Here is a 9,723-nt window from a genome sequence, read left to right as displayed (position 1 = left end):
GTGACCTCAGATTTTTGTATCTTTTTCCCAATGGAAGGTGGAAGAGAGATGTGCGTGGGGTCCTTGATTATGCTGGCTGCTTTGCCAAAGCAGCTGGAAGTGTAGAGTCAATGGATGAGAGGCTGGTTTGCGTGGTGGATTAGGCTGCATTCACGACACTTTGTAGTTTTTTTTGCGGTGTGACGTTCTTTCAGGCTGTGTAACTGGTTAGAGACACAACAGACCAAGATTTCTCCTTCCACGTTCAAACATTCAGCTCCTGATGAATCAAGTGACTGTCAGATGCTGAGGTACTGTTTGGTTTGAGTTTTCTGTCTGTGTATCCTTCCCTTCTAATCACCCTGTAAAATGCATTAACAAAAGTCAGCACTCTAAGTACAGGTGGAAAAAATATCAGAACAGGCAATTTTAATTGCTCTGGAACACTTCCCACCCTCTGCAGCTCTGACGAGGGGTCATCTCGACTTGAAGCGTTGGCTCTATTCTCTCTCCACAGATGTTCCAGCATTTTCTGTTTCTGTTTCAGATTCCACAGTATTTTGCGTTTATCTTAGTTTCCTTCCCTCATTCCCTCGAAGCTGTAAAACCCATCTCTCACACAGACTCATACGCTCTCCTGGAAAGCAAATCAATCACCCCATAGCCACCATCAATTTTCTCCACTCCAAATTTTCTCCCTCCCATCCATGCTGGCCGAATTCAGTTCTCCAGCCTTTGTACGCAAAGTCAGAATAAGATCAATAAATCAATCATTCCTGCCCTGTTGGTTGAACCCTACAAAAAGTGTTACACAAGTCATCACTGAATACAGCATAAAAATTCAGAACAGACAATTCGAAGTATCTGCAGTAAATTCTCCCCTCAAAAACGTAAATCCTTATCCCACATACACTCTCCCTGGTCTCTCTGCTGAAACACGAACTCCATCTCCACCATTTGTTTCCTCCACTCACAGTTTCCTTTGATTTGATTTCTTATTGTCACATGTATTGGGATACAGTGAAAAGTATTGTTTCCTGTGCGCTATATAGATAAAACATACCATTCATAGAGTACAAGGGGGGGGGGGAGGAAAGGAGAGGGTGAAGAATATAATGTTGAGTTACAGATAGGGTGTGGACGAAGATCAGCTTAATATAAGGTAGATCCATTCAAAAGTCTGATGGCAGCAGGGACAAAGCTGTTCTTGAGTCGGTCGGTGTGTGTTCTCAAAGAACAAAGAAAATTACAGCACAGGAACAGGTCCTTTGTCCCTCCAAGCCTGCACCAACCACTCTGTCCAACTGAACTAAAGCACCCTACCCATCCTGGGAACATATTCCTCCATTTCCATCCCATTCATGTATTTATCCAGTCGCCTCTTAAGTCACTATCACATCTGCTCCACTATCTCCCCTGGCAGTGAGTTTGAGGCACTCACCACCCTCTGTGTAAAAAAAGCTTCCCTCATACAAGTCCTTTTAACTTCGCCCCTCGCACCTTAAATCTATGTCCCCGAGTAATTGACTCTTCTGTCCATGCCCCTCATAAGTGGGGTACACAGTGGCACAGCGGTTAGCGCCGCTGCCTCACAGAGCCAGGGGAACCAGGTTTAATTCCCGGCTTGGGTCACTGTCTGTGCGGAGGCTGCACATTCTCCCCATGTCTGTGTGGGTTTCCTCCAAGTGCTGCTGTTTTCTCCCACAGTCCAAAAGACATGCTAATTAGGTGCATTGGCCATGTTAAATTGCTCCTTAATGTGTAGGTTAGGTGCTAAGATAAAAGTAGAATACGGCAGATGCTGGAATCTGAAGCAAAAAAAGAAAATGCTGGAAAACCTCAGCAGATCTGACAGCATCTGTGAGGAGAGAATAGAGCCAACGTTTTGAGTTGATGCTCTGATGAAGGGTCATTAAGACGTGAAACGTTGGCTCCATTCTCTCCCCACAGATGCTGTCAGACCTGCTGAGATTTTCCAGCATTGTCTGTTTTTGTTGTAGATTAGGTGCATTGGCCATGTTAAATTCTCCCCCAGCGCAACCGACCAGGCGCTGGACTGTGGCGACCAGGTGGAGTTTTACAGTAATTTTGTTGCAGTGTTAATGTCAGCCTACTTGTGACATTAATAAATAAATAATTTTCTCTCCTGCTCACTGGGAGTCTCAGGCCCCACCCACTCCGCCCCGTTCCCCACTGAAAGCAGACAGCGGCCCTTGCCCAACCTGGGCCATTTCCAGAAAGGCGGGGGAAACTCCTAAACTTTGGGAACTACGGTTGTTCCTTTGGGGTTTGCAGTGCCTGTCCCATCCCCCATCCTGTCCCATCCCCCGTTCTGTCCCGTCCCGTCCCCCTGTCCCGTCTCTCCATCCCGTCCCATTCCACCCCCACTGTCCTGTTCAGTCCTGTCCTACCCGCCCCGTCCCACCCCACTCCCTCATCCCGTCCTGCCCCACCCCCCGTCCCGTCCCGTCCCACCCTGCCCCGTCCCATCCCGTCCCCCCTCCCCATCCCGTTCCATCTCCCCGTCCCATCCCACCCCCCCGTCCCGTCCCATCTCATCCCAACTCCCCGTCCCGTCCCATCTCCCCGTCCCATCCCATCTCCCTGTCCCGTTCCCTCCATCCCATCCCATCCCCCCGTCCTGTCCCAACCCATCCCATCTCCCTGTACCGTTCCCCCCATCTCATCCTGCCCCCATCTCCACCCCCTATTCCACCCCCTGCCCCGCCCCCAATCCCATTCGCCCCCCCGCCCCGCCCAATCCCATTCGCCCCCCCGCCCCGCCCCCAATCCCATTCGCCTCCCCGCCCCGCCCCGCCCCCAATCCCATTCGCCCCCCCGCCCCGCCCCGCCCCCAATCCCATTCGTCCCGCCCTGCCCCGCCCCCAATCCCATTCGTCCCGCCCCCGCCCCGCCCCCAATCCCATTCGCCCCCCCCCCCCCGCCCCCAGTCCCATTCGCCCCCCCCGTCCCGCCCCGCCCCGCCCCCAATCCCATTCGTCCCGCCCCGCCCCCAATCCCATTCGTCCCGCCCCGCCCCCAATCCCATTCGCCCCCCCGTCCCGTCCCGCCCCCAGTCCCAACCCCCTGTCCCGCCCCCCTCGGCCGCCGAGCAACAAATCCCAGTCCCCCCAGCCCAACACTCATCCTACGCATGCTCGTAACACAGCGGAACCGCGCATGCTTGGAGGTCCCCTTTCCCCCGAATGCACGCAAGTCCCCATCCATACGCGCATGCGTTCAGGTCCCCCCCTCCTCCTCGCAAGCATGCGCGCAGGACCCCGCCCCCTTCCCTCAAATCCTTTCCCGATTGGTCGGCCGCTGCTGTCAGTCACTCTCCGGGCCGTGGTCAACCTGAGCATGCGCGGTCCGTGGCGACAGACGAGCTTTTGTTTTAAAATGGAGGTGGTGCTTTTGAACAAGAGGCCGCAGCCCGAGCTCTCCCCCTTCAGGGTCTGAAAGTGAAAACCGTCAACCAAGCTTCGTAAATACACTCCCCTCCCAAAAGAAAACAAACACGGAAAAAATAAGCCGGCGTCCCCCCTCCGCGTTTTTGAACGAAGCGGAGCGGCCGCCTGACTTACCAAAATAGGCCCCCACCGTTACCGGCCGCCATCTTGGGAGCAAGGCAAGAAAGCGCATGCGCTGCTGCCGGCAAGGGAGCGGCAGGGCGCATGCGTGAGGAGGGAAGGGGTGAACACAAACCCAGATGAATGACTTACAGGGGGCAGGCAGCAAAGCAGAGATAAAGGCAAAGCACCCCGTTCAGTTACACTCCAGTTACAAAGCCAAGGATGAGAATGACCAGGCAAGCCCAAATCCATTCCTTGCTCCGCAAAACCGAATTCAAAATCCAAATGAATCCCATTCAAGGCCGTTACAAGGGAGACAAATAAGATCCAAACTGACAAGATGAGGCATTGCATCCCATCTTATGCTTAAGCGGATGTAATCTTAGCCTAAAGGCTGAATGCTGGGGATCATAGAATCCCTACCGTGCAGAAGGGGGCCATTTGGCCCATCTAGCCAGCACTGACAACTGTCCCACCCAGGCCCTATCCCTGTAACCCCACGTTTTTTACCCTACTAATCCACCTGACACTAAGATGCAATTTAGCATAGCTAATCTACTTAACCTACACATCTTTGGAGTGTGGGAGAAAACAGAGCTCCTGGAAGAAACCCACACAGAACAGGGAGAATGAGCAAACTTCACACAAGACAGTGACCCATTGCCAGAATTGAACCTGGGACTCTGGCACTATGAGGTAACAGTGCTAACCACTGTGCCGTCCAGGTGCTGATGCTGGAAAAAAGCAGCTGGAAATATCTCAGCAAGTTTGACAGCATCAGTGAAGAGAGAATAGAGCCAATGTTATTCTCTCTCTCTCCCTCCACTGATGCTATCAGACCTGCTGAGATTTTCCCACCATTTTCTGTTTTTAAACCAGGGATAAGAGATTGTTGTGAAAGAAGATCTCAGGGATACAGTCCAGCAGCAACTTCTGTTTAGTTTTTTTATTAGTGTCACAAGTAGGTTTAATTAACATTGCAACAAAGTTACTGTGAAAATCCCCTAGTCACCACAATCTGGGGCCTGTTCAGTGCACTGAGAGAGAATTTAGCATGGCCAATAAACCTAACCAACATGTCTTTCAGACTGTGAAGAAACCCACGCAGACACAGAAAATTACAGAACAAAGTCTGACGCCAAGCCTACCTTGGGCGATACGGTGGCACAGGGAAAATATGCCAATTCCACACAGACAGTGACCCGAGCATCGAACCCAGGTCCCGGCGCTGTGAGGCAGCAGTGCTAACCAATGTGCTGCCCATAGCTGTGCAGTTCTGGTCACCACACTATAGGAAAGATGTGACGCAAAAGCAGAAAATGGCTGGAAAATCCCAGCTGGTCTGACAGTATCTGCAGAGAGATAACATTTTGAGTCTGGATGACCCTTCTATTTCCAGATGCTTTCCACTTCTCTCCCAGTGTTCAACAAGGTTTAACGTTTGTTTCAGATTCTAACATCTGTAGCTTTTATCATAGGAAAGTACTTGGGTGGCACAGTGGTTAGCATAGCTGCCTCACTGCTCTAGGGACCTGGATTAGATTCCTGGCTTAGATCGATGTCTGTGTGGAGTTTGCATGTTCTCCCCGTGTCTGCGTGGGTTTCCTCCGGGTACTCCGGTTTCCTCCCACAGTCCAAAGATGTGCGGGTTAGGTTGATTGGCCATGCTAAAATTGTCTCTTAGTGTCCTGGGATGAGTAGGTTAGAGGGATTAGTGGGTAAATACGTGGGGTTACCAGGGTAGGGCCTGGGTGGGATTGTTGTCAGTGCAGACTTGATGGGCCAAATGGCCCCTTCCTGTACTGTAGGATTCGATGAAAGATGTCATTGTATTTAGGAGAGGGTGCAGAGGAGATTTACGAGAACGTTGCCTGGGCCGACGCATTTCAGTTATGAAGAGAGACTGATTAGGGCTGTAGTTCTTTTCCTTAGTGTGGAGATGCCGGCTTTGGAGTGGGGTAAACACAGTAAGAAGTCTCACAACACCAGGTTAAAGCCCAACAGGTTTATTTGATAGTAAACACCACAAGCTTTCGGAACGCTGTTCCTTTGTCAGGTGAGTGGAGAGTTCTGTTCTCCACTTACCTGATGTAGGAACAGCGTTCCGAAAGCTTGTGGCGTTTACTATCAAATAAACCTGTTGGACTTTAACCTGGTGTTGTGAGACTTCTTATGTTTTTCTTGGAGCAGAGAAGGCAGAGGGGAAGGGACATAGACAGAAGAAACCTTTCCTTTATTGAGGGTGTCAATAACCAGAGGGCATAGAATTAAGATAAAGAGCAGGGGATTTAGAGGAGATTTGAGGAAAAACCTTTTCACCCAGAGAGTGGTGGGAATCTGGAACTCGCTGCCTGAAAGAGTGGAACCCCTCACAACGTTTATGAAGCGTTCAGAGGAACCCTTGAAACACCTTAGCATCCAAGGGCTGGAAAAATGGGATTAGGATAGATAGGTGCTTGATGGCTGGCACAGACATGGGCTAAAGGGTGTTGTAAAACCCTATGACTCTATAACAGCTGTAACGTCAGAAATCATCCCAGTGCACTTGACAGGAAAATTACAGAACAAAGTCTGACACCAAGACTACCTTGGGCGACACGGTGGCACAGTGGTTAGCACTGCTGCCTCACAGTGCCAGGGACCTGTGTTCAATTCCAGCCTCGGGCAGACTGTGTGGAGTTTATGCATTCTCCCTGTGTCTGTGTGGGTTTCTTCTGGGTGCTCTGGTTTCCTCCCACACTCTAAAGATGTGCGGGTTAGGTGGATTGGCCATGCTAACTTGGCTCTTAGTGTCAGGGGATTAGCTAGGGTTAATATGTGGGGTTATGGGAATAGGTCCTAGGTGGGATTGTGGTCCACGCAGACTCAATGGCTGAATGGCCTCCTTCTGCACTGTCAGTTGATATTAGGCCAGAAGACCAAAAGGTTGGTGAAAGCGGTAGACAGTAAGGAATGAATTACATAATCACTGGGACATACAGAACCTGAGTACTGCTAAAAAGATATAGACTTCTCATGTTTTACTTGTCAGGATAGGTTGCTAAGTTTCAACAGGAATTTCATGAGAAAAGGGGGCTGATTAGTCAGCCAGTCAGCTCAGATGGGTTGAGATGTTGTCATAGAGACAGGCAACAATGGCCTAGTGGTATTATCACTAGACTATTAATCCAGCGAGTTCACACTGGAGAAAGATCCTTCACCTGCCCCATCTGTGGGAAAGGATTCACTGAGTCCTCTAATGTGCTGAAATAACAGCAAATTCACACTGAGGACAGACCATTCAGCTGCACTGACTGCGGAAAAAGATTCAGGTCCTCACCCAACCTCAGTGTACACCAGTGGGTTCACACTGGGGAGAGACCATTCACTTGCTCCAAGTGCGGGAAGGGGTTCACTGGATCCTCTGAGTGAAGAAGCACCAGTGTGTTCACACTGGGGAGAGACCATTTAGCTGCTCCCAGTGTGGGAAGTGATTCACTCAGTTATCCCACCTGCTGATGCACCAGCAAGTTCACAAATGAACTTGGTCAACTGAACCAAGTCCATTCTAACAGTTGGGGCTTGCTCCTGCATATCTTTGAACTGTGGGAGGAAACCCACACAGACATGGGAAGACACTGTTTGAACAGGAGCAGATGGTAGGTGGAGTTTAATTTGGATAAATGTGAGGTGATGCATTTTCGTAAATCAAATCCGGGCAGGACTTACTCAGTTAATAGTAGGGCATTGGGGAGAGTTATAGAACAAAGAGGTCTAGGGATACAGGTTCATAGCTCCTTCAGTCACAGGTGGACAAAGTGGTGAAGAAGGCATTCAGCATGCTTAGTTTCATTGGTCAGAACATTAAATACAGGAGTTGGGACATCTTGTTGAAGTTGTACAAGCCATTGGTAAGGCCACACTTGGAATACTGTGCACGATTCTGGTTACCCTATTATAGAAAAGATATTATTAAACTAGAAAGAGCACAGAAAAGATTTACTAGGATGCTACCGGGACTTGATGGTTTGAGTTATGAGGAGAGGCTGGATAGGCTGGGACTTTTTTCCCTGGAGCATAGGAGGCTTAGGGGTGACCTTATAGAGGTCTGTAAAATAATGAGGGGCATAAATAAGGGAGATAGTCAATATCCTTTCCCAAATATAGGAGAGTCTAAAGCTAGAGGGCATAGGTTTAAGTTGAGATGGGACAGATATGAAAGGGTGCAGAGGAGCAATTTTTTCACACAGAAGGTGGTGAGTGTCTGGAACAAGCTGTCAGAGGCAGTAGTAGAGGCGGGTACAATTTTGTCTTTTAAAAAGCATTCAGACAGTTACATGGGTAAGATGGGTATAGAGGGATATGGGCCAAAGGCGGGCAAAGTTTGGTGGTTAAACAAAAGGGGCTGCATGGACAAGTTGGGCCAAAGGGCCTGTTTCCATGCTATAAACCTCTGTGACTCTTGGAGCCAATGTAGGTCAGTGGTGAGCTGGATGTGGTGTGAGAAAACACACAGTCGGCAGAGTTTTAAGCGTGCAGAGACTAGCTGTGGTCTAATATACTTTCCACTTTGAACCCAAGTGAATGCCTGAATGACTCCTGAAAATCCCACCAGATGATTGTCCCATGAGAGTTTCCAAACTCCGCCACCAAAATACCTGTTTTAAAATCTTCATACCCATCTTCTCTATGAACAGTATGCTTCGTCTGTAAAGTGCGCAAGAAGCAATACTTTTCACTGTACACTAATACATGTGACAATAATAAATCAATTCAAATATCATCCTCAACCAACAGGACAGAGCTCTAATTAAGTTTAAAGTTTATTTACTAGTGTCACAAGTAGGCTTACATTGACACTGCAATGAAGTTACTGTGAAAATCCCCTGGTTGCCACACTCTAGGGCCTGTTTGGGGACACTGAAGGTGAATTTAGCACGGCCCAGTGCACCCTAACCTGCAAACTTTTCGGGCTATGAGAGGAAACTGGAGCACCCGGAAGAGACCCATGCGGACACAGAGGGAACATACAGACTCTGTACAGACAGTGGACCCAAGCCGGGAATCGAACCTGGGGTCCCCGGCGCCGTGAGGCAGCAGTGCTAACCACTGTGCCACCCTTGATTAAAAGTCATTGCTACATCCTTTGGGAGCTTTGCAGCGTTTCAGTTCCTGAAGTTTCCGAGGGTGGAGGCGGGGAGCATGGAGGGAATGAGAGAGGCTGGTCAGGAATCTATTGGAATTGTCAAGTCTAAAGACGAGATAGGCAGGGATGAGAGTTTCAGCAGCAAATGAGCTGGGGGTGGGGCAGAGACAGGCGACATTATGGAGGCTGGAATCTCTGGCATTCATGATGGTGTGGATGTATGATCGCATCTTGGGATAAAATATTATTACGATCCCAAGGTTCCAGAATGGAACTCTGGCTCATAAGGCCGTAACCTTTAAAATACCCCAACGTGCGGTGGGCGCTGGGACAGTGAGTAAATTTAAGGAGTTAGATTTTTAATTGGTAATGGGTTGAAAGGTTACAGGGAGAAGGCAGGAAAATGCGGGAGGAGCATATCAGCCATGATTGAATAGCAGAGCGGACTCAATGGGCCAAATGGCCTAATTCTGCTCCTATGTCTTATGAACTTTACTTTTCTTTAAAACATTGCGGAATAAAATCACAGAACCGGTCATCAGATTTAACAAGAACATTTATTAAAACATAAAAAAGTTGGATTGTGGTACAATACACCTTTACTTCCCACCCTCGGCTTCACAAATGCACATAGATTTTGAGGCTAACACGGATTACAATAAGCATCTAAAGCGAAAATGGTCTCAGTAACACAAAGTCCCTTTAGGCACACAGACTGGCTGTGGTCTGAATCCAAGTGAATGGTCTAAAGTCTCCTCAAAATCCCCTCCTGATGACTGCTCCCTGAATTTCCAAATTCCACCCCCAAAAATACAAGTTTTAACATCTTGACAATAATACTTTGCATCAGTGGTTTGCATTCCCAAGTCTGCTCCAGGTTTTCAAAATGTCTCTTAAACAAAGCTTCCACCTCACTTCTAACAAAGATTCCATAACCCAGTTTTTATCACTTCCCCCTCAGGATTTCTTTGCTGTGACTGTTTTACAAACAGATTGTATTTGCTTTCCCAGAGTCAATTAAGATGGCATCAAACTTTTGATTCAGCT

Source organism: Carcharhinus amblyrhynchos, unplaced genomic scaffold, assembly GCF_965287045.1.
Source record: "Carcharhinus amblyrhynchos unplaced genomic scaffold, sCarAmb.v2.hapA scaffold_39, whole genome shotgun sequence".
Lineage (NCBI taxonomy): Eukaryota > Metazoa > Chordata > Chondrichthyes > Carcharhiniformes > Carcharhinidae > Carcharhinus > Carcharhinus amblyrhynchos.
Note: the sequence above shows the minus strand (reverse complement) of the source record.